A 25,636-nucleotide genomic window follows, 5' to 3' on the forward strand; every position below is an offset into this window, starting at 1 on the left:
ATTTGTGTGGATGGTAGTATTAATCCATTAAAATTCTGTGGTTATGGCAAAATTAAGTTTGATCTGTCTGTTCTTTTTTTTTTTTTTTTTTTAAAGAGACAGATTCTCACTCTGTTGCCTAGGCTGGAGTGCAGTTTGAGGCTAGATCATAGTTTACTGCAGCCTCAACTCCTGGGCTCAACTCCTGAGACAAGCAATTACCCTCCCAAGTAGCTAGGATAACAGGTGTGTGCCACAATACTGGCTAATTTACAAACTTTTTTTTTTTTTTTAAAGAAGAGATCTCTCTATGTTGCCCAGGCTGAGTTTGAACTTCCTGCCCCAAGAGATCTTCCTGCCTTGACCTTCCGAAGTGCTAGGATTATAGACATGAACCACTGTACCTAGCCAATATAAGCTGTTTTTAAAATGTTGAAATAAAGATTATAAAATGGGTTATTTTATGTTTAGAGCTCATGAAAGACTCTGGGCCTGTGATAAATTTTTTGCTTGGGATTGAAATTGCTTAGGGACAGAGTTGACAATTAAATTGATTTTTTTTTTTTTTTTTTTGAGACAGAGTCTCAAGCCATCACCCTGGGTAGAGTGCTGTGGCATCACAGCTCACAGCAACCTCAAACTCTTGGGCTTAAGTGATTCTCTTGCCTCAGCCTCCCAAGTAGCTGGGACTACAGGTGTCCACCAGAATGCCCAGCTATTTTTTGGTTGTAGTTGTCATTGTTGTTTGGCAGGCCTGGGCTGGATTCGAACCCACCAGGTCTGGTGTATGTGGCTGGCACCCCAGCCACTTGAGCTATAGGCACCAAGCCAATTAAATTGAATCTTAAGGGACTATTGCACTTAATGATTTGGTAGAGAGAGATGAGAAAAAAGGAACAAGGAAAGGTATAGCCAGGGAGGAAGGAAAAATACTTGAAGAGAATGGAATTATAGAAGCCAAGGCATTAGTGTGATTCAAGGAGAGAGCATTTCGTGATGTGGAATCCTACCAACATCCAAGAAGTAGAGGAGTGAAAGTAACAACTGAATTTGATGCCCATCAAGATAAAGCATGCATGCTTGGCTTGGAAACCAGAGGCAGCCGAGACCTGGCCCCTGTGCCACTACAGGAATCCCCGAGCCTTACTAGAGACCTGCTTGAGTAGCTACAAGAAGGCAGAGCTTCCCAGCTGGTAGAATAGAAAAGAAGATGAGTTACAGAAAACAGGGAAATGACTTGTTTCTTGCACAGCAGTCTTTGCAGTAAGATTTTTACCTACTTTCTAAATGCTGTACACTCATTCATTTTTTTTTTTTTGTTTGTACACTCATTCATTTAGCAGACTTTATGGGCTAATCTATACAGAGGCAAGGTCAGAGGTGCGTCATTCCCTGAAGACACTCGCAGCAGAGAGGAAAGGTTTAACAATGATAGGTCTAAGCATAAGGTAAGGGAAGCATCACTCACACAGGAATAAATTATTGGCATTTAGAAAAGGGAAAGTTAAACAGTTGATGTGGAATGCACAGATCAAAAATGGAAATGTGAAATGCACAATCAATAATCATGCACGCCTGGGGTAAGATACTCCAGGAAATCTCAGATATTTTAACACCCTGGGTTTTACTTAGAGGGCCGCAGACAGCTGTTTGTCTTTCTTAGGTGTCATTTCTTCCTTTGTACTTTGGTAAACAAATTTTCAAGTGTTTTTCCAGGGTTTGCTTTTACAAGGTTGAAATTTTGGAACATAAATTTCTCTGGAAATGATTTTAAAGGTATAGCTTTTATGATTTATGTATTCCAAGAACAAAGTAAATTAAACTGAAGTATTCAAAAATTCAATACTATTCTAATAAAGATAATGAAAAAGGTATATTTTGTTCTTTCAACCTGGGTTGACAGTTTTTAAAATATTAATATCCCTTCTAAATGATAATTCTTTTTTTTTTTTTCTTTTTTGAGGTAATCTGAAACTGTCACCCTGGGTAGAGTACTGTGGGATTATAGCTCACAGCAACCTCCAACTCTTGGGCTCATGTGAGCCTCTTGCCTCAGTTTTTTTCTATTTTTAGCAGGGATGGGGGTTTCACTTTTTTTGTTTATTTGTTTTTTTGCAGTTTTTGGCTGAGGCTGGGTTTGAACCCGCCACCTCTGGCATATGGGGCCAGTGCCCTACCCCTTTGAGCCACAGGTGCCACCTTTGCTTTTTTTTCTTCTTTAAGACAGAGTCTCACTGTATTGTCCTTGGTAGAGTGCTGTGGCATCGCAGCTCACAGCAACCTCCAACTCTTGGGCTTAAGCGATTCTCTTGACTCAGCCTCCCAAGTAGCTGGGACCACAGGCGCCTGCCACAGTGCCCAGCTATTTTTTGGTTGTAGTTGTCGTTTGGCAGGCCTGGGCTGGGTTCGAACCTGCCAGCTCCATTGTATGTGGCTGGTGCCCTAGGTGCTAAGCTACAGGTTCTGAACCTGAGGTCTTGCTTTTGCTCAGGCTGGTCGCAAACTCCTGAGCTTGAACTCATTCTCAGAGTGCTAGAATTACAGGTGTGAGCCACTGTGCCCGGCCAGAGCTATCATTTCATTTGGCTAGACTGTATCTAAGTCACTCAGGAAACCTATTTTAAGAATTAAATCTGATTAAGTATAGCTAAATTTTAATGGAAATATCAATAGGCTTCCCCCAAAATACAAGAATCATGATCTATCTTAAATCAAATATCAAAATCCATGTTTCACCACTTCCTAAATAGAAAGAATTATCAAGCTAGGTGCGGTGGCTCACTCCTGTAATCCTAGCACTCTGGGAGGCTGAGGCAGTTGGATTGCTTGAGCTCAAGAGACCAGCCTGAGCAAGAGCAAACCTGTCTCTACTAAAATTAGAAAAACTAGCCTGGTGTTATGGTGGGCACCTGTAGTCCCTGTTACTTGGGAGACTGAGGCAAGGGGATCACTTGGGCCTAAGAGTTTGAGGTTACTGTGAGCTGTGGCACCATGGCACTCTACCCAGGGCGACAGAGTGTATGCTGTCTCAAAAAGAAAAAAAAAATGATAGCTCTGAACAAATGTAGATTCTGTTAAGCAGAAGAGGTTTGATATGAGGCAATAATCATAAAACATTCAGGTGAAGACTGGGTGTTGTAGCCAACTTCATAATCCTGTAAGCCCTCTTACAGCATCTTTTGAAAAAAGTGAGGCTGAGAAAGTGCCTTCTTAGGCCGCCCCTCTGTAGTCTCTGTTGGGTTTCTGGCTGCCCAGGGGTGCTATCACATAACTGCTCTTTTTCTCTAATTTACCTTTTACTGACCTGCCACCGAAGTCATGAGGAGACCCCAAGGACGATTTGCAACCCTTTCTTCTGAACTCTTAATTTTTTTGTGTTGTGTGTAGGGATGGGGGTCGAGTGTGGGAAGTGTTTGTCCCATACAAAGTTTGGGAATCTAATACATGGTCCAGGCCCTCATTCCTGTACTAAATGCATCTATGAATATGGGCTCAGAAAGAGTGGCATATGTACTGTATTTATAGTAACCTGTGAAGTCTGTTCACAGATCCCAGTAGAACCTTCTGCTCTGAACTGTCCTGGGCAACACAGTCTGAGGAGGTTCCTGAAGCGCGATTTATTCCAGCGTCCTTCTGCTTCACAGCTAGTGGCAGCTCCACGGTCACCATTTGTCAGCTCAGACTCTGCTGCCTTTTATAACCTGAGGTCCACTGTCCCCACTTACTCTGCTCAGCCTGGTCTGGCTCTTCCCCTGTACTGCTGCTGTCCTCACTATCCTGTCCAGCTACTCCTGCCACCCTGCACATGCGCCCCACCTCCCAGCCGTCTGCCTCACACTTGTCCTCCCTCTCAGTCCAACATCTGTGCGTCCAGGCAGAGTCTGTGCTCAATACCCATTTTCCTCCTTGAAACCTTCCCAGCCTACTGCTCAGTACATTCCCTTATTTTAGAATTCCTCCTCTACTCTGCCACGGAGCCAGGTAGAAATGCCTTTTGTTGTTCTCTGCTCATCTGATGTGTGTTTCCTTCCTTTGAAAGTACACTAATAATAGAAGTCGAATCTTCAAGTGTTATTGCTGAAAAGGACATTAGCATTGAGAACTTGGTGAGTGGTGGTGGGGGGTGTTAATTAAAGATATCCCCTCAGTGTCACGTTCGAATCCCAAGGAAGGAGGGAGGGGGAAAACATAGATTGAACAGCCTTTCTCCAGGTAATTCTGATGCCAGCACCTCCCTTTTTCCCTCCATCTCTGATCCTTCCTTGTCCCTGTTCTGCAGAGAATCACTCACTAATGCAGATCGGCTTCTCAGCTAGCCTGAGTAGTGCGGAGAGCACCTCTTTACCTCTCTCCTGCCCACACGCCATGGTTAGAAATTAAATGCCCAATGTCAGAGATTTAGAGGAGGGACAGTAGGCAAAAAAGAAGAGAGAAATGGCTCGGCGTCTGTGGCTCAAGTGGCTAAGGCGCCAGCCACATACACCTGAGCTGGTGGGTTCGAATCCAGCCCTGCCCGCCAAACAACAATCATGGCTGCAACCAAAAAATAGCCCGGTGTTGTGGCGGCCGCCTGTAGTCCCAGCTACTTGGGAGGTGGAGGCAGGGGAATCGCTTGAGCCCAGGAGTTGGAGATTGCTGTGAGCTGTGCTGCCACAGCACTCTACCCAGGGTGACAGCTTGAGGCTCTGTCTCAAAAAAAAAAAAAAAAAAAAAGAGAGAAATGAAAGATTGTCGGTGCCCCCTCTACACACACACACACACACACACCTTACCTGTATACACACATGCACACCTGTACACACTCACATATACACACATATACATTCACATGTATACACCTGCATGCGCACACACACCCTACCTGTATACATTCACATATACACACATACGCTCACACACACCTGCACACAAACATATACACACATACACTCATACACACACCTGCACATTGACACATATGCACACATACACATATACCTGCATGCAAACATATACACACATACACTCACACACACCTGCACGCAAACATATACACACATACACTCACACACACACATACCTGCATACACATACACACACCTGCACATAGACACATATGCACACATACACATATACTTGCATGCAAACATATAGACACATACACTCACACACACCTGCATGCAAACATATACACACATACACTCACACACACACCTGCACACACATACACACATCTGCACATAGACACATATGCACACACACTCACACACATACATACACTGCATATAGGCAAATATGCACGCACATATACACACTCACATATACCTGAACACGCATACACACACCTGCACGTAGACACATATGTACACACATACACATACTTACACATTCTCATGCCCTAAGCTGGGGCAGGGTGCTGTCATGGGCCCATTATTCTTTTCCTCAGAATGGATTTGGCTTATGGTAAATGGAGAGTCCCTATTCTTCTAGTACCAGCTCTTAAAGGGCTGAGCCTCTTAGTGTCATTCACACTGGACCTGTGCAGTAGTGGGATTTTTACTTTTATTTCCAAGAAGAAAACTTGATACTGTTCTGCAAAGGAGATTTTTCACCTACACGCAGGCTGACACCTGTTTTAGCTGTTCCTGCTGACCCTTAATGTTGGATAACTTCACATGAGCAGTGAAGATTTCTCCCACGAACTGATTAGTTGATAGCTCTACTTTCTGCTGAGGTAGCCAGAAGCCCAGAGACGCAAACTGGCTTGACCAGGGAGACAGTTACCAGCAGAGCTGGGACTAGGGCACAGGTCCCCTGAGGTTTTTCCTTCACTACTTGCTCTTCTTTGCTCTGATGGTCCCTACGGTGCCTCAGACAAACACATTTCATAAGCCTTCACCACTTCTTTTTACAGTGAAGTACGTTGAGCTTCCTGCTTTTTTCCCTTGCCATATGCACAGATGCTCGCCCCAGCCATCTGGGGAAGGAAAAGTCGTATCTGGCAGGGGATGAGTGTGCAGATGCATTCTTTTTATAATTACTCAAAAGAAGGTTGTTGAAGGTATGATTTAGCCAGCTTCTTCAGATCTAGATTCAAAAGCTATTATCTTATTCAGAAAATATTTCAATTAATTAATTAGTTTGTTTTTGAGCAGTCTTGCTCTGTTACTCCGGGTAGAATGCAGTTGTATCATCATAGCTTACAGCAACCTCAAACTCTGGGGCATAAGCAGTCCTCCTGCCTCAGCCTCCCAAATAGATGGAACTAGAGGCTGGTCCACCACGCCCACCTAATTTTTTCTATTTTTGCTAGAGATGGGGTCTCACTCTTACTCAGGCTGGTCTCCAACTCCTGAGCTCAAGCAGTCCTCCCGCCTTGGCCTTCCAGGGTGTTAAGATTATAGGCGTGAGCCACCGCTCCTGACCCAGAAAATATTTTATTTTGTACAAGACTCTCAGAATGTTAATTCTTTCTCAGTCTGTGGTGTCATTTTTCAGCATTTGTCTCTGACTTTAGTGGCTCCCTGAAAGCTAGTACAGCACCAGCATTAATTTGACCCCCGGCTGTACTCTGTCTTTGTTAGTTCCTGTCCTCCAGGCTGTTGCTCTTGGTTATATCAAAGATGGGAGCAGCTGGAATCAGATGCCTGTGATTATTAAGATGGTAATTACTGATCATGCTGACACCAGCAATATTAACTAGTCTTTAAATAATTAAAAATGTTACCTATGAGGCATGCAGGGATTCAAGGTGTCAGAATAAAAGGAGTTATCTAGAATAGCCTAGGTAATAATAAGCTGCTTTTGTTTTTGTTTTATTCAGATATTCTGGCTAAAAAATGCTATGTAGGAATGATGAACCTCTTCAACTTTAAACAGTTGTCTTTTTTTAACTTCTTTACAAAATATAATTATGTAATAAGATTGTGAGGAGTGCTGTATAGGGGGAACAAATTAGTTTTCTTAGATTTTTCCAAGTTATGAAGAGAACTTAATAACTTGATATTCTTCTCTGTCTGCCAAAGTAGATTGATGATGCTATATACTTATTTTGTACCTCTTAATTTAAAAAGTAGTTGAAAACTCATCATTTCATTTAGTCTCAATGAAAGTATTGTGGGGAAGGTAGTTTTACCCCTCTATAAATAGAGAAATAAATGTTGGTTTGTAAGAGCTAAATGATTTGCCCAAGTTACATAAATAATCAGTTGTGAGGTTAGGTTAGAATACAAGATATGTCTGTGATTTCATAACACTTTCCAAGAGTGTGAAATGGCAGAAGACTCTATAACATAGCCTTACTGTATTTGGGAAAATATAAGAAATACTGTCTTCTGTGGTAGAATCTTTTGGATCCACTCTTCATCAGAAAGGTAAATAATTATATGAAGGAAAAGTGGACTCACAGAATTTTTCTTCACTAGAAAAATGTCTTTACTCTTAAATTTGTAACTCTAATACTTTAGCATGACTTTGATAACTCTTTTCACTGTAGATGATTCAAGTCTAGATTTCTGCCTATATTGAATAATTCAAATATTTCTTTCCTTTTTTTTTTTTTTTTTGTAGAGACAGAGTCTCACTTTATGGCCCTCGGTAGAGTGCCGTGGCCTCACACAGCTCACAGCAACCTCTAATTCCTGGGCTTAAGCGATTCTCTTGCCTCAGCCTCCTGAGTAGCTGGGACTACAGGTGCCCGCCACAACGCCCAGCTATTTTTTGGTTGCAGTTCGGCCGGGGCTGGGTTTGAACCCGCCACCCTCGGTATTTGGGGCCGGCGCCTTACCGACTGAGCCACAGGCGCCGCCTATTTCTTTACTGAATGTGTAGATATCTTGTCAGAATTCCTCTAAAGATTTTAATTTGGAAAGCATTTCCTTAAGAGATTAGATGCAGGGGCGGCGCCTGTGGCTCGGTAGGGCGCCGGCCCCATATACCGAGGGTGGCGGGTTCAAGCCCGGCCCCGGCTGAACTGCAACAAAAAAAAATAGCCGGGCATTGTGGTGGGCACCTGTAGTCCCAGCTGCTCGGGAGGCTGAGGCAAGAGAATCGCTTAAGCCCAGGAGTTGGAGGTTGCTGTGAGCTGTGTGACACCATGGCACTCTACCAAGGGCCATAAAGGGCCATAAAGTGAGACTCTGTCTCTACAAAAAAAAAAAAAAAAAAGAGATTAGATGCAGCTTCTATTATGTCACTTTTATTTATTGTTCTTCTTGATTTCAAACCTTGTCCTTTCATTCCAGCACATTACCTGCCCAGCTTCTCATGCTCACTGTGGACAGGGCTTAGCAGGGCTAATTCTGACATTTTCCATTGCTTACCATGATGCCACATAAGTCAAAGCTATGCTTCCTAAGAGCTGCAAACCCACATCCACCTCCCTGAAAGCAGGAATCCCTAAGACTGGGGTATGTCTGGAAAGTTTATGGGGCACGCTCTTTCAGAGATTGCAGACCTTGTGGAGAGAATAAAAGTTTTAATGTGGGCCAGTGTCCGAGCAAAATTCCAACTATAGCACAGTGCTGTCACCCAGTTGTTCCCTGGCCCAAGGATACCTAGCTGAAGTCCAAGTCCAAGAAAGAGAGGGATGCTTTAAAAAGAGTAAGAAAGAGTTGAAAAAAAAAAATTATTGTTTTACTGAAATCTCTGTGGGATTCTGAATGCATGGTAGCATTGGTGATTTGGTCAGTGCTGGACTTAGAATTTTGGTTACTGTAGGAAAGGGCATTCTTGGAAGTGTCTCCTTCAGAGAAATGTGTCGTGGGTCTTGGAGGAATCACAGGCTTTACTGCCTGGGTCAGAGCTTTTTTGACAGGAGCGGGGCCCCGTCAGTGTCCACATCAGTAGACTGTGTAACAGACATTGTTGCGTGGAGTGGACTGGCAAGAATGTGGGGGCTGAGAGGGCATTAATGGTTTGGAGAGTTCATGGCACAAACCTTGGAACTAAGGCATTTGTCTTCCCTGTGTAGTTGAAGTTTCTGTAGTTAAGAGTGGAGTCAAGGCTGGACACGAAATGTTTCATAACAGTTTCTAATGTCTCAGTTTTAAGTTAAGTGGGCTGGGAAATAAAGGTTTACACCAGGGGTCCTCAAACTTTTTAAACAGGGGGCCAGTTCACTGTCCCTCAGACCGTTGGAGGGCCGGACTAGTTTAAAAAAAAAAACTATGAACAAATTCCTATGCACACTGCACATATCTTAATTTGAAGTAAAAAAACAAAATGGGAGCAAATACAATATTTAAAATGAAGAACAAGTAAAGTTAAATCAACAAACTTACCAGTATTTCAATGGGAACATGGGCCTGCTTTTGGCTAATGAGATGGTCAATGTCTGGTTCTATATTTGTCACTGCTAGTCGTAACAAGGGATGCAAGTGTGATCTGGTTGATCTGCTTGATCTGGTTGGAGATTTCAGATGTTTCATTCTGGAAAAAGTCTGTTCACAGACATAAGTGCTGCCAAAGATGGTTGCCGTTTTGAGTGCATGGTTCTGAGATTAGGATATGTCTCAGAGGGGAGGGATGCATAGACATTAGGAAGGCTGCTTGACTTATATGCGTCTTTCAGAGAGTCACAATTCTGCAGTTCAGCCAGTTCCATTTGGTAAATCATATCCACATTTTCAATGTCAATAGAAAATGGGTTACGGAAAAGCTGTATGTCCTGTTCATGGAGATGAAGCTCTTTAAATCTAAATTGGAACTCCTTTTGCAACTTTTCCAGTGAATCCACACGTTTTATTTGGGAATGCAACCAATGGATTTTCCGCTAACAGATTTTGAGTTGTGGGGAGATGGCAGAAATTTTCCTCCTTCGCTTGTTTGATTAGGAGGCCTAATTTTACTTCAAATGCTTTCACATGTGATTGCATATCACAGACGAGCTTCCCCTTTCCTTGAAGTTGCACATTGAAACTGTTGAGTAGCTCTGTTACATCTGTAAGAAAGGCAAGGTGCCATTTCCATCCTGCATCATTGAGCTCTGGTACTTCTTTGTTTTTTGAAAGCAGAAAAGCTGTAATTTGTGGAAGTAAGTCATAGAAATGTTTCAAAACTCTCCCTCGACTCAGCCAGTGGACTTCTGTGTGGTACGGAACATCTTCACAGGCAACATTTAGCTCAGACAGAAATTCCTGAAATTGTCTGTGATTTAGTGCGTTACCTCTAATGAAGTTAACACAAGATACCACAGTTTTCATAACAGAGTCCCATTTCAGTGATTTACTACACAGCGCTTGTTGGTGGATGAGGCAGTGTATGGCTATTGGATGAGAATGGTTATATTTGTCCATCTCTTGGTTAATGTGAGCAATTACTCCTTTCTTAGACCCCACCATGCTAGGAGCACCATCAGTTGTCACACTGGCTAGTTTTGCCCAGTCCAGCTCCAAACCATTCACAGTTTGGCAAACCTTTTCATAGATATCCTCTCCTGTAGTTGTTCCTTTGATGCTTTGCAGTGCAACAAGCTCTTCTGTGACTTCAAAATAGTCATTTGTCTCACGAATAAAAATTAGAAGTTGTGCAGAATCACAAACATCATTACTTTCATTGAATGCCAAGGAAAAATAGGAAAGTTATTTTGTGGAGTTTTGCAAATGCTGATGCAAACTGTCTTCCGTTTCTTTAATCCTTCGTGTAACTGAGGGTCCTGAAAGACTCACTGTACTAAATAAATCGGCCTTCTCTGGACACATCTCTTTGGCAACAGAAGGAAGGCATTCTTTAACAAATTCTCCCTCCACGAATGGTCTGCCAGTGCACACTATTAGCTTGGCAACTTGAAAACTTGCTTGCAGTGATGAAGTATTTAGTCGTTTTTGCTTCACAAAAGTATTTTGCTGAGTTGTCGATGTATATTTCAGTTTTAATATTTTATCTTTTCTCACTTCTCCAACCAATCATATTTATCTTTATGTTGAGTTTGATAGTGTCGATGCAAATTGTATTCTTGGAACACAGACACTATATTCTGGCATATCAAACACATCTCTTTCCTTGTACTGCACAAGAAAGTAATCATAAGTCCACGGTTCTTTGAATATTCTACATCTGAGTCAATTTTTCTCTTTCTTGATATCATTGTTTCCTAGGGATTCCAAATTGCTATTAGTAAAATACCAATATATATATACAGCACTCCAAAAACAATATACCAGCAATAACTTTGCCCACACAGAGACATATAGACTGCACTGCCCATCATGCAGTCTGATCAGTGCCCATCAATGCAGCCTTGCCAGTCCACATAATTTCAGCCTCACCAGTGCCCATATGGTGGAACTCTGCTTTTACCTCAGCCTCACACTGGTGTGGTGTGGGAACAGGCATGATTACAGAGCCAGTTCCTCCACCACCTTTCCAGTTCACACTACCCTGTGCGAACCACACTGCGATCTGTGAACTCGCACAGGAATCAGTTTGGGGCCCCCATGTGATAACACTGAGCATTGACCATTTGCATTAACACTGACTGCTGACCATTTGCGATTACACTGACTGCTGACAATTTGCATTAATACTGAGTGCTAATAATTTGCATTAACACTGAGCACTTACAATTATCATTACCACTGAGCACTGACTATTTGCATTACCTCTGAGCACTGACAATTTGCATTAGCACTGAGCGCTGACTATTTGTGTTATCACTGTGATGCAACCCCCCTAGAAATCGCCCCCAACCAACTAACCAACTTAAACAAAAAGGCTCTCCTAACTTCAAAAAAAGGCTCTTCTAACTTCAAAAAAAGGCACCCCCTATCTGCAGGAAAAAAAAGACCTCCTAACTTCAGGAAAAAAAAGGCCCCCCTTAACTGCAAAAAAAAGTCCTACTAACTGCAAAATAAAAAAAGAATAGACCTCCTAACTTAAAAAAAGAAAAATTAATCCTAACTTGTTCTTACCTCGTTTCTTAGGCAGCAGCAGGCTCTGCACAGGCAACCTGGTGATTCCTCTCATTACACCAGAGACTGAGAGGAAGAGTCAAGAGACAGAGAGAAGGAGGGGCGGGGAGAGACAGAGAGAAGGAGTGGAGTCAGAGAGTTGGCGCACATTCCACACATGCACACTGCAGGCCTGGACTAGTGAGCTGCTAAGCAGGATGGCAAAAACACCCAGTGGGGCGAGACAGAGAGAAGGAGGGGTGGGAAGAGACAGAGAGAAGGAGGGGCGGGGAGAGACAGAGAGAAGGAGGAGTGGGAAGAGACAGAAGGAGGAGCAGGAAGAGACAGAGAGAAGGAGGGGTGGGGAGAGACAGAAGGAGTAGAGTCGGAGAGTTGGTGCACATTCCACACATGCGCACTGCGGGCCTGGACTAGTGGGCTGCTAAGCAGGACGACAAAAACACCCAGCGGGGAGAGACAGAGAGAAGGAGGGGTGGGGAGAGACAGAGAGAAGGAGTGAGTCGGAGAGTTGGCACACATTCCACACATGTGCACTGCGGCTCGGGACGAGTCAGCTGCTAAGCATGACAGGCAGCTGTGGCAAAAACACCCGGCAGGCCAGATAAATGTCCTCGGCGGGCCGGATAAATGTCCTCGGCGGGCCGGATAAATGTCCTCGGCGGGCTGCATGTGGCCCGTGGGCTGTAGTTTGAGGACCCCTGGTTTACACAAATGATAATGTGATTTATCTTGTTTTATGAAAAAATGTATACGGTATCAAAGCAGTGTCAACAGAATTAGTAAGCTTTCAGACATTTAAAATGTGAGTTTATTTAGCAGAAAAAGTTTTTTTAATTACTGTTTTCAGTGACACCTGGTATTTTAACCAATGTAACATTTCAGAATAGATATATAACATTAGATATATAACATCTTTTTTTTGTTAAAAACATTTTTTTTACATGAATCCTTCATCCAGATCCCATTTACTTTTCTAGGTTTTCTCAAAGCACTGATTACATCTTGGTATATCATATAATTTACTTATTTTCCATGTTTATTGTTTATGTATCTCCTTGTGTAGAAATTAAGGTCCATAGGGAAGGCATTTTGTCTGTTCTGTGATATGTCTCAAGAGCCTGTAACAGTACCTGGACATAGTGGCCTCTAAATGAACACTTGCTGATTCTTAAGTCAAGAATCTGCCACTTCCCTGCATATGTACTTGGAATTATTTTACCTGTTTTTTTTTTTTTTGTTTGTTTGGTTTTTTTGTAGAGACAAAGTCTCACTGTACTGCCCTCAGGTAGAGTGCAATGACGTCACACGGCTCAACCTCTAACTCTTGGGCTTACGCGATTCTCTTGCCTCAGCCTCCCGAGCAGCCGGGACTACAGGTGCCTGCCACAACGCCCAGCTATTTTTTTGTTGCAGTTTGGCCGGGGCTGGGTTTGAACCTGCCACCTTTGGCATATGGGGCCAGCGCCCTACTTACTGAGCCACAGGCACCGCCCTATTTTACCTGTTTTATGAGGAATAGATGATGAGTAATACAGGACTAGAGAACTTTTATGATATTGATAATTGGGCAGACACAAAGTATGGGAGAGAGCTACGTGTTGCCAGGTCACTTCTAAATTTGCAATTTTCACCTTATGTTTTTGCCCTTCCTGCCAATCCTATTCCCATTAGACTCTGAAGTAACTTCCTAATGAGGTAACAACTCAGTGTCATCTCCTCATTTCCTTCTCCATTCTTGGGGATGGACAGATGTTTTCGTACCCTGATTGTTTAGAGAGGAAAAAAAAGAGTAAGGGTTAACTTAAGAGAGAAATGTCTGACAAAAGAGAAAAAGAAAATGAATGGCCGTAGAATTAGCCATGAACAAATAGAAGAAAAATGTTGGCTTCTGTAGAACTACTAAGAGTGGGAACACATTTAATTCTAAACTTTCTTGGCAGTCATTATAAAATAAGAAGCTTAATTAGTTACTTAATTTGAAGCATTTATAAATGTTAAAAGAAATTTAACTGGGAAGGCATCAGTCTGAGATGGCTGTGGTAGCTTTGGGTTCCCACATAAGCAAACTGAAGCCTAATGTAAACAATAAAATAAAACTTAAGCTTAACTAACCCCAAACCGCTGATTAACCTGTGGGGACTTTCCACTTATTTCCACTGATTATACCTGTACTATAACCAATCAAGTAACTTTTTTACTTTGCTTCTGTGTTCAGCCTAAAAAAGGCTACCACTTACGCTGAAGAGCCAAGCTCTCTGAACCTCTTCTGGTTCTGGGTGATGCCCAATTCGTGAACCTGTCTTTCCTCAATAAACTGTTAAATGTACTTTGTCTAAAATTTTTCTCTTAACATAAATAAAACCAAGTGTTCAGGAGCATTCATACAATTCATTTCTTTATATTAGGAGCAGAAAGAAATCTTTCTCAAGGATTCTCATTAAAAGGGTACTGTGTAACAAATGTCATAAGCAATGTCTTCCAAGCATCTTTATAGGATTATCATATCACTTCTCCAAGGCTTTCTGTTATGCCCAGTATATGACAGTTTGGGAGTACAGGTAGGGAGGTAAAATAGGTAAGGGAAATAGCCTTTCATTAGCAGAATAATGATGACAGGTAACACTTTCATGGATTTTATGATTTTAGCACTCTTGATAGTACATTACTTAGATTGAACTATTTGACTCTTATAAACATGCTGTGAGGTAGGTCATGTTAATAACTCCATTTTACAGAATGGGGAGACTGAGGCAGAGAGGAGTTAAGTACTTGCCCAAGATCATATTGATTAGTGGGTTGAGATTTGAAACCAGATAGTTTATTCACAAAGTTTGCACTCTTATCCTTGTGCTAGATGCCATTCTGGAATCCAAGGCTAGATTTCAGAGGATCCAAAAGAGAAATGTTTACACTGAACATTTTTCAGAAAATTGCCTGTTATAGGTGACATCTTGGAAATTATTGAGCAATTATGAAAGAGATTTTGCTCTTGGAGAATCCTTGAAATCCAGCTATTGTATGTTACTAATACTGGAGGCAACACAGTCTGGATGAGAGATATGAATGCTACTCAGACTTGCTTATTTCAGTCCTGGCTCTACCATTTCCTAGCCTGGTAACCTTGGGAAAGTTATGCGATTCATATTCTCTGCTTGATAGACCACCATAGTTTGTGGTCCTAGAAGTTCCTCCAGAGAGACCAAACTTTTTGGTTTTGCTTTAATAACATGGATAAAAAATATTTAACCAGGGTGGCGCCTGTGGCTCAGTGCGTGGGGCACCAGCCCAATATACTGAGGGTGGCGGGTTCGAACTTGGCCCTGGCCAAACTACAACAAAAAATTAGCTGGATGTTGTGGTGGGTGCTGTGCCTGTAGTCCCAGCTACTTGGGAGGCCGAGGCAAGAGAATTGCCTAAGCCCAAGAGCTGGAGGTTGCTGTGAGCTGTGTGACGCTACGGCCCTCTACGAGGGCGATAAAGTGAGACTCTGTCTCTACAAAAAAAAAAAAATGTATTTAACCAAGACATCAGAAAATTCCTGAGACAGAAAATTTTTGTGATGTAGGTGTGGCCATGTCTATATATTTTTTGTGATACATAATTACTGAAAACTATAGGATATAGTTTTAGTGTATTTCTTTATGGAAAAACTTGATGATTTTGTTTTCACTGATAGTATTTAGCAGTTTTATGTAGAGGATATCACAAAGGGCAATAATATTTTGGTTAGAGACTATACTTCAAAAAAACAACATTGTGTGATCGTAGACTTTGTGCTTTGGGAAAATTAGTATTGGTGAAGAAAGAATGCGATTTCAATCATTGTGATGGATTTGACAGCCTTTTTCCCTTCGACCTCCCCCATGCTCTTCTCTCTGAGATTCATCCTCCCACTTGTCAAGCTAACCCAAGCCTGTTGCCTGAGCCAAGAAAACAGACTCCACTCCCCTCCTCCTCTACTTCTGACTCATGCCCAAAAGTCATGTAGCAATTCAAAACATTTCCCACATTACAAAACATAATGTGGGAAACTTTCTTATCTCTGACTTTGAAGTGTTTTGATGTTTGTATGGTTAAGCGAGTGATATTTTAGGTTAACTTAATTTCTCCAGAGGTTTTCCTAATCACTCACATTCCATACATACCCATTGACTGGATGATATCGCTGTGTTTTCTGCCTTGTAGCACTCATTGCCGTTCAGTGTTTCATCGTTTTCTTGTTTGTCTGTTTATCATCTTGTCCTTCCAGAATGTAATTTAATGAAAATAGGGCCGTGGTCTTGTTTTAAACTTTGTCTCCTAGAGGGAGTGGCACATAGAAAGAGTTAATAACTATTTTCTTTTCTTTTTTTTTTTTTTTAATGGAAGAAAATGACTTTATTTTGAAAATACTGGAAATTGTCTATATTTTTTCCCCATACTGGACCCATAATTTGGCTGGATAACGAGTTCTAGAATCATTTTCCCTCAAAAGTGAAGGTATCGTTGTATCATCAGTATCGATAGTTGTTGAAGAGACGTGTACTAGCAATCAAATTTTTATTCATTTGAGATCATCTGTTCTTTTATTCTCTCTGGGCATCTTTGTGATTTTTCTCTATGTCCCTGGAATTTTGCAGCTTCACAGGATGTTTTCATCTCGTCGTTCATTCAATGCACTTTTGCAGAACAAGTGATTTGTGTAGTAGCAGCGCAGGTGACATAGATAGCAAACAACTTTGCAAGATAGATGGTGTCTCCCTCTCTGAGGAGAGCATACTTGTTTCCTGATCAAGACGGGTGGTTTGCTAGAGCTCAGGAGATCAGATACCAGCATGAGCAACAGTGAGACCCCGTCTCAACAGCTGGACCTTGTGGCAGGAGCCTGCAGTCCCAGCCACTCGGGAGGCTGAGACAAGAGGATCACCCGAGTCCAGGAGTTGGAGGTTTCTATGATCTATGACACCACAGCACTCTACCCAGGGCAACATAGTAAGACTCGTTATTTGATCTTTAACAAGCTGCTGTGAGCTGTGATGTCATAGCACTCTACCAGGAGTGACAAAGTGAGACTCTGTCATAAATGAACCCCAGTTCATAAACTGGGGTGTAAAATTTGTAAATCTGACAGTCTCCTCTCTTCTCTCCTTTGCTTTTTTCTGAAGGTTATAGAATTTTAGCTTGCTCCAAGGAACTCACAGTCTTAAAAACTATTGAATTTTTTTTTCCTTTGAGGTAGAGTCTCAGTTTGTCGCCCTCGGTAGGTGTGAGCTCTGACGCTACAGCAACCTCAAACTCTTGGGCTCAAGCGACTCTCCCGTCTCAGTCTCCTGAGCAGCCGGAACCGCAGGCACCTGCCTGCCACAACGCCCAGTTGTTTTTAGAGGCGGGCAATAACTATTTTCAAATGGATGAGGATTTCTAAAATTCTCATACATTTCCCTTCATTTACATTGGACCTGCACAGCTCCACTCTGATGTTCCGGGCAGCCAGCCTTCGTTTTCTGCCGTCTTTTACATCTGTCCACACTTGTCCCTGTTACTCATTCGCCCAGATTCAGCGTCTCCAGATCCATTTCTGATGTTGCCACTATATTTTTGTATAAAGTTCACTGAGTTAGTATTTGGTAATTTCATTTTAATTTTTAAAAATAATTGTCAATATTTCCACTTGACTAAATCAGAGTGAGGTTGTACAAATTATCAATGATGTCTCTTATTGCATTAGATAATGTCTTAGAAGTTCTCTGGTGAGATTAATGATTTTGCATTGTTTATATAAAAATTCATAGTGTAATTGGTATTATGGTTCAAAATGTACAACTTTCTTATTTTTCTTTCACTTTATTTATTTTTTTGTAGTTTTTCGCCAGGGCTGGGTTTGAACCCTGCACCTTCGGCATAGGGGGCCGGTGCCCTACTCCTTTGAGCCACAGGCACCGCCCTTTTCTTTCACTTTAAATTTGAATATTTCTCCGAGGTGTTTAGTGATATCAGTTAGAGCAAAGGAAGAGAAACTCAATATGTTTAGGGAGTTTGCCACAGATTATTAGAATTAAATATACAGACTTTAAAATTTGTTGCTCAAATTAATTTTCTGTGTTTCCTCTAATAATTGTAAATTTATGACATTAGTGTTTTGAGTGCTCACTGTATTTGCAAAGTGCCTCATCTTGCACTTTGTTATTTTGTGAAATATGAGACAATGTAATACTGTCTTAAAATCGAGGACTCTTACCCACAGGAGTTTTTTTCAAAGTCAGGATTTTATTTTATTTTATATTATTTTATTTTTTTGCTTCTTTATTTTATTATTTTATTTTTTTTGACACAGGGTCTGATTCTCAGGGTCTTTCTTTTCTTTTTATTAAATCATAACTGTATACATTGATATGATCATGGGGCATCATACACTCGCTTCATAGACCATTTGACACGTTTTCATCACAATGGTTAACATAGCCTTCCTGGCATTATCTCAGTTACTGTGCCAAAACATTTACATTCTACATTTACCAAATTTCACAAATACCCCTGTAAGATGCACCACAGGAATGATCCCACCCATCCCCCTCCCTCTACCCACCAACCCCCTCCCTCCCCTCCCTTTCCCACTTCCCCCTAGTCTTAGGTTGTAACTGGGTTATAGCTTTCATGTGAGAGCCCCAAATTAGTTTCACAGTAGGGCTGAGTACATTGGGTACTTTTTCTTCCATTCTTGAGATACTTTACTAAGAAGAATATGTTCCAGCTCCATCCATGTAAACATGAAAGAGGTAAAGTCTCCATCTTTCTTTAAGGCTGCATAATATTCCATGGTGTACATATACCACAATTTATTAATCCATTCGTGGATCGATGGGCACTTGGGCTTTTTCCATGACTTAGCAATTATGAATTGGGCTGCAATAAACATTCTGGTACAAATATCTTTGTTATGTTGTGATTTTTGGTCTTCTGGGTATATGCCCAGCAGAGGGATTACAGGATTGAATGGCAGATCTATTTTTAGATCTCTGAGTGTTCTCCATATATTTTTCCAAAAGGAATGTATTAATTTGCATTCCCACCAGCAGTGCAGAAGTGTTCCCTTTTCTCCACATACACGCCAACATCTCTGGTCTTGAGATTTTGTGATATAGGCTAGTCTCACTGGAGTTAGATGATATCTCAAAGTAGTTTTGATTTGCATTTCTCTGATGATTAAAGATGATGAGCATTTTTTCATATGTCTGAAGGCCGTGCGCTGTCTTCTTCAGAGAAGTTTCTCTTCAAATCCCTTGCCCAGCGTGCGATGGGATCCCTTGTTTTTTTCTTGCTGATGCGTTTGAGTTCTCTGTGGATTCTGGTTATTAAACCTTTGTCAGAGATTTACCCTGCAAATATCTTCTCCCATTCTGAGGGCTGTTTGTTTGCTTTACTTACTGTGTTCTTGGCTGTGCAGAAGCTTTTTAGTTTGATCAAGTCCCAGTAGTGTATTTTTGAAGCTGCTTCAATTGCCCAGGGGTGTCTCCTCATAAAATACTCGCCCAGACCAATTTCTTCAAGGGTTTTCCCTGCACTCTCCTCTAGTATTTTTATAGTTTCATGTCTTAAGTTTAAATCTTTAATCCAATGAGAGTCTATCTTAGTTAATGGTGAAAGGTGTGGGTCCAATTTCAGTCTTCTGCAAGTTGCCAGCCAGTTCACCCAGCACCATTTGTTAAATAGGGAATCTTTTCCCCACTGAATGTTTTTAATTGGCTTGTGAAAGATCAAATAGCGGTAAGTAGCTGGATTCATCTCTTGGTTCTCTATTCTGTTCCAGATATCTACTTCTCTGTTTTTGTGCCAGTACCATGCTGTTTTGATCACTATCGATTTGTAGTAAAGTCTGAGGTCTGGTAGTGTGATTCCTCCTGTTTTGTTTTTATTTCTGAGTAATGTTTTGGCTATTCGAGGTTTTTTCTGATTCCATATAAAACGAAGTATTGTTTTTTCAAGATCTTTAAAATATGACAGTGGAGCTTTAATAGGGAGTGCATTGAAATTATATATTGCTTTGGGTAGTATGGACATTTTGGTAATGTTGAATCTTCCCAGCCATGAGCATGGTATGTTTTTCCATTTGTTAACATTTTCAGCTATTTCTTTTCTTAGAGTTTCATAGTTCTCTTTATAGAGATCTTTCACGTCTTTTGTTAGGTAAATTCCCAAATATTTCATCTTCTTTGGCACTACTGTGAATGGGATAGAGTCCTTAACTGCTTTTTCAACTTGACTGTTGTTGGTGTATATAAAGGCTACCGATTTATGGATGTTGATTTTGTAACCTGAGATGCTGCTGTATTCCTTGATCACTTCTAGGAGTTTTGCAGTAGAGTCCCTAGTGTTTTCCAGATATACAGTCATATCATCTGCGAAGAGCGAAAGTTTGATCTCTTCTGACCCTATATGGATACCCTTGATCGCCTTTTCTTCCCTAATTGCGGTGGCTAAAACGTCCATTACAATGTTGAAAAGCAATGGAGACAATGGGCAGCCTTGTCTGGTTCCTGATCTGAGTGGAAATGATTCCAATTTAACTCCATTCAATATGATATTGGCTGTGGGTTTGCTGTAGATGGCCTCTATCAGTTTAAGAAAAGTCCCTTCTAGACCAATTTTCTTGAGTGTTCTGATCATGAAGGGATGCTGGCTATTATCAAAAGCTTTTTCTGCATCAATTGAAAGAATCAGATGGTCTTTGTTTTTTAATTTGTTTATGTGCTGAATTACATTTATAGATTTACATATATTGAACCAGCCTTGACACCCTGGGATAAAACCAACTTGGTCATGATGTATAATTTGTTTGATGTGTTGCTGGATTCTGTTTGTTAGGATCTTGTTGAATATTTTTGCATCTGTATTCATTAGTGATATTGGTCTATAATTTTCTTTTCTTGTTGTGTCTTTTCCTGGTTTGGGGATCAGGGTGATGTTTGCTTCATAGAATGTGTTGGGTAGTCTTCCTTCTTTTTCTACCTTTTGGAACAGGTTGAGTAATATAGGTACTAATTCCTCTTTAAAGGTTTGGTAGAATTCTGACGTAAAACCATCTGGTCCTGGGCTTTTCTTTTCAGGGAGGTTTTGTATAGTTGATGCTATTTCTGAACTTGATATGGGTCTGTTCAACATTTCCACTTGATTCTGGCTAAGTCTTGGAAGGTGGCATGCTTCCAAGTATCAGTCAATTTCCTTCAGATTTTCATATTTCTGAGAATAAAGTTTCTTGTAATATTCATTAAGGATTTTTTGGATTTCTGACGAGTCTGTTGTTATTTTGTCTTTGTTGTTTCTGATTGATGATATTAGAGATTTTACTCTTTTTTTTCTGATTAGGTTGGCCAGAGGTTTATCTATTTTGTTGACCTTTTCAAAAAACCAGCTTTTTGATTTATTGATCTGCTGTATTATTCTTTTGTTTTCAATTTCATTTAATTCTGCTCTAAGTTTGGTTATTTCTTTTCTTCTATTGGGTTTGGGGTTGGAATGTTCTTCCTTTTCCAGTTGCTTGAGATGTCCCATTAAGCTGTTAACTTCCTCTCTTTCCCTTCTCTTGAGGAAGGCTTGCAGTGCTATAAATTTCCCTCTTAGAACTGCCTTTGCAGTGTCCCAGAGGTTCTGATAGTTTGTGTCTTCATTGTCGTTTTGTTCCAAAAAATTGGCGATTTCTTTCTTAATCTCATCTCTGACCCAGCTATCATTGAACATAAGGTTATTTAACTTCCATGTTTTTGTATGAGTATGCAGATTCCTGTTGTTACTCAATTCAAGTTTTATTCCATGATGGTCCGAGAAGATGCAAGGAATAATTTCTATTCCTTTAAATTTACTAAGGTTAGACTTGTGACCTAAAATGTGGTCAATTTTGGAGTAAGTTCCAGGGGCTGATGAGAAGTATGTGTATTCAGTTTTGTTGGGATGAAATGTTCTGTAGATGTCTGCTAAATCTAAATATTGGATGGTTAGGTTTAAATCTAAGATTTCTTTGCTCAGCTTCTTGCTGGAGGATCGATCCAGCACTGCCAAAGGAGTGTTGAAATCTCTGATGATTATGGAGCTGGAGGAAATCAAGTTACTCATGTCTGTTAGAGTTTCTCTTATAAATTGAGGTGCATTCTGGTTGGGTGCATAGATATTAATAATTGAGATCTCATCATGTTGAGTATTACCCTTAACAAATATGAAGTGACCATTCTTGTCCTTCCTTACTTTTGATGGTTTAAAGCCTACTGTATCTGCAAATAAAATTGCAACACCTGCTTTTTTCAGTTTAAGCCATTCACATTAATGGAGAGTATTGATAAGTCTGGTGGAATTTTGGGTATCGAGTTTTTCAAAGGTCCAGTGGACATTTGTAATCCTTTTGCCAGTGTGGAAGTTGGAGTTTGCTCCGAAGTTTCTGAGTGAGTTTACTTTTGTGGTATAGGATTGGGTTGGTCATTGTGAAGGATAGGTCTGAGAATATCCTGAAGAGCTGGTTTACTTATGGCAAATTTTTTCAACATATGAATGTCATTGAAGTATTTAATTTCTCCATCATAAATGAAACTCAGTTTAGCTGGATACAAGATCCTGGGTTGAAAGTTATTTTGCTTTAGGAGATTAAAAGTTGATGACCACCCTCTTCTGGCTTGAAACGTTTCAGCAGAGAGATCTGCAGTTATTCTAATATTCTTTCCTTTATATGTAATAGTTTTCTTTTGCCGGGCTGCTTTGAGAATCTTCTCTTTCATGTTAACTTTAGTGAAGCTAATTGTGATATGCCTGGGGGATGACTTATTGAGGGTGAATCGTGCTAGGGTTCTGAAGCTGTCTGCTATATGAATTTCAGATTCTCTAGGCATGTCTGGAAAATTTTCTTTCATAATTTCATGCAGAAGGGCCTCTGTGCCCTTCGAGGCCACTTCATCATTCTCCGAAATCCCAATTATTCGTATATTGCTTTTCTTCGAATTATCTGAGAGTTCTCTGAGTGAGTGATCCATTTGTGCTCTCCATTTCTCTTCATCTTTGAGAGATTGGGAGCGTTCAAAGACTTTATCTTCAATGTCAGAAATCCTTTCTTCTGCTTGCTCCATTCTGTTGCTGAGGGATTCTACTGTATTTTTCATATCTTTGAGGGCTGTAAATTCTTGCTTCAGTGTGTCTAAGTCTTTGGTGGTTTTGTCTTTAAATTCGTTAAATTCTTGAGACAACTTTTGAATTCCTCCTCGAATTCCTAATTCCATTTTATTAATCTTTTCTGCATTCCAAATTCTGAATTCGATTTCTGACATCTCAGCCAGTTGTTTATGAATGGAATCTTCAATCACATCTGCCGTATCTTTTCTTGGGGGGGTTGATCTATTCTGGTTATTCATGTTACCAGAGTTTTTCCGCTGATTCCGCCCCATGGTTATTTTACTCCCTTCGATTTTTCCCCTGGGGCTTTATCGAGGGCCCATACAGTGTTGTGGCCTGAGAAACTGGGGCCCTGTCTTGTGTGGTGGGGCTAAGTGGTTCTGTCTTGTTTTCAGCTGGTTTCTGTTCGAACCTATTGTAACGTTTACTCTGGCTTGAAGTCTCAGCTGTGTGGAAAAACCAGCAATTAAGTCACCCCGCCCGCCCACCTCTGGCACCAGTTGGAAAAGGAAAATCAAACCTTCCTACAACCGCATACCCAGGGCACCACCTGAAAAGTCCTCAGTCTATTAGTTCAGTTCAAAAAGTCCAAATCGATTGTCTCAATCGGCACCTGTCTTGGGTGGGAGAGTTCAAGAGGTCTCTGGGAACTGGATCACAGGGGTCTGGTGACTCCTCTGATATGGCTTACTCCAGTGCTGCGTGGAGTCAGGAGGAGCCACCTAACAAATATATCAGTCTGGGAAGGTTGATGTCTCCTTCCCCACTTTGCCCCTCCGTCAGACCCAGTCACTGGTATCTCTGCAGATGGCTAACCCAGTTGCCTGTAGTGAACAGATACTCCAGGGGTTTGCACCTCCCTGAATTGCAAGGAAGTCTGCCAGGCCCTTGCAGTCTGCCGCTATCTAGCAGGAGGAGATTGGGCCTGACATCTTTGAGTACTTGATGCAGGTGGTGGGAGGGAGGTGTTCACTCAGGCTTAGCCCCGTCCCTGATTGATGTTGCTAACAGAACAGAACAGAACAGACAACTTTGCGGGGTTCTGTCTCTGTTTCTGCTAAAATCGCCTACGGAAGATGGGCTGTTCTGAGTTCAAACGTCTTTGCTGCTGGAGGTTTGTGTCCAATTACCTCTCTGTGTCGGCCTTGCCCTGGAAGCTTCCCGGGTTTGTGAGCAGCGTCAGGCAAATCCTTTGCTCACTGGTGGCCTCCTCTGGTTGCCCAGGGAGACAGGGGGTGTGGCTTCAGAATATCCAGAAGTGAGCCGTTTTGCTGTTAAAGAAAAAAACGGCTGTTGATTTGCCTCCAGGAACTGCTGCTCTGGTGTGGGCACCCAGCCGACCCTTTTCTCCTCTGTCTCGTGCCCCAGAGTCAGCACTGAGCGGCCGCAGTTTATGCTCTGTCCACACCCCTCGAGAGATCTCCCAAGAATCCGGACTCCTGGGGGGCAGGCTCCCAGACCCCTGAGTGAGAGTGAGGGGAAGCTAGAGTTTCATTCAGTTTTATGCCTGGCCATTTTGTTGCCCGGGGAAGGCTGCTGCACCGCACTGCAGGGAAGTGCCGCCAAGGCGTGACTCTCCCTCAGCCGAGTGCCCTCTCCTCGAGTGCTGTCTCCTCACTCGCGTGTCTCAGAGTCAGCACTGACCAGTCGCGGCTCGGGCACTGTGCACTCCCCTCGAGAAATCACCCAAGGATCCGAACTCCTGAGGGACAGGCCCCCAGACCCTGAGTGAGAGTGGGGGGGAGTGCTGAGAGCTCAGCGAGGAAGCTAGAGCTTCATTCAGTTTTATGCCTGGCTGTATTGATGCACGGGGTGGGCTGCTGCACCACACCGCAGGGAAGTGCCAGAGGGGCGTGACTCTCCCTTAGCCTGGTGCCCTCTCCACACTCGCGTGCCTCAGAGTCAGTGCTGACCAGTTGCACCTCAGGGACTGTCCACTCCCCTTGAGAAATCACCCAAGAATCCGAGCTCCTGGGGGACAGGCCTCCAGACCTCAGTGAGCGGGAGGGGAGTGTTGGGGATTCAGGGTTGTCGGCAGAGGATTTTTAAAGTTTTATACAGTTTTATGCCTGGCAGGAGAACGCCATGGCACTCTAGTAGGGGAGGTAGGTCCACTTTTTAGAAGGTCTCTCCTGTGGAGTCTAGTGGGAGGGCCTTTAATTTCTGCCCGTTTGTTTAATTGTGGGGCTCTTGAGCCGGTCTTATGGGGGAGGGGGACTCCCGTCCACTTTGTGGTGGATTTTGTACCTTTTGTTTGCGTCCTTGTGATCACAGCTTGCCTCAGTGGTGTTGATGTGCGTTCTTCAACCTTCTCTCTTGGTGCGTCTCAAATCCACCAGGATACTTACTAAATTCCTGTCCCTTAACTCTACTTCTGGACGGGAGCCTCTGTTGAAAGCTGGCTTCAGTCCGCCATCTTGTCTCTCCCCTCCAAAGTCAGGATTTTAAAGCAATGCTTATTTAGGATGAAAATGAAATTCTGATTTTTTGTTTTCATATCTGAAGTTAGGATTATGTGCATATCTTAAAAGAGACTTTGAAGTGCCTTTTCAATGACGGAGGAAAAGTGTTTTTGGAGGTGTTTGGAATTTCCGCATTTGTAGTAAAAAGCCCCAAACTCCCCAAACAACATATTATAAACT

General features: G+C 41.9%; 1 protein-coding gene across 3 annotated transcripts in view; it reads left to right on the forward strand.

Moving 5' to 3' along the window:
* Positions 1 to 25,636, forward strand: part of KLHL32 (kelch like family member 32) — a 267,924-nt gene that overhangs the window by 17,212 nt on the left and 225,076 nt on the right. The gene's annotated exons all lie outside the window — the stretch shown is intronic.

This window comes from Nycticebus coucang, chromosome 5, assembly GCF_027406575.1.
Source record: "Nycticebus coucang isolate mNycCou1 chromosome 5, mNycCou1.pri, whole genome shotgun sequence".
Lineage (NCBI taxonomy): Eukaryota > Metazoa > Chordata > Mammalia > Primates > Lorisidae > Nycticebus > Nycticebus coucang.